Source organism: Triturus cristatus, chromosome 7, assembly GCF_964204655.1.
Source record: "Triturus cristatus chromosome 7, aTriCri1.1, whole genome shotgun sequence".
Taxonomy (NCBI): domain Eukaryota; kingdom Metazoa; phylum Chordata; class Amphibia; order Caudata; family Salamandridae; genus Triturus; species Triturus cristatus.
The window spans coordinates 1,499,896,878-1,499,897,463 of record NC_140590.1 but is presented as its reverse complement, the minus strand read 5'-3'; positions in this window follow the sequence as shown (position 1 = coordinate 1,499,897,463).

The following is a 586-nucleotide window of genomic DNA, read 5'->3' as shown; positions in this document are numbered from 1 at the left end:
CACACACCCAGCAATTAGAGGTATTGGTCATATTATGTGTGTGGTGAAGAATCTGAATGAAGCTGTTATTTAAATACGTTTGACGGTGGCGTTCTTCATGAAAAGGCAAGGTAAAGTGAAAATGTTCAGGCGGTGCCGGGGTAGTCGGCAGCAAATGTTCACGTACAGGCACCACAAGTTCGACTACCCAGGCAATAACAGCTATCACCACAATCGTAAAAACAAAAAGAAAGGTACCCAGTATTTTCTTATCTCGCGATGCCATCGATGCCATAGTTCAAAAAAGTTTTGTGCAAAGTCTCAAAGAAAACAAATCGTTCACAGTTTCTCACAAATAGTCTCTGATACACGTACGTGTATACCTGAAAAAAAAGAAAAATGCGGTGCTGAACTCCGAGGTAGCCGTTGTTTTCTTCTCCGGGCCAAGACGGGTGTCGCTACTCTGGCAGAACTGATCCCCCCCCCTTGGAATTCCCGGTTTCCGTTTCACAAACCTGGAGCGGTTACCAACCAGTTCAAAAAGGGAAAAATCTTCTTTATCGCGGTCGTAGATTGTAGCGCTCTCTCCCAGCAGCAGCTTGGTCCG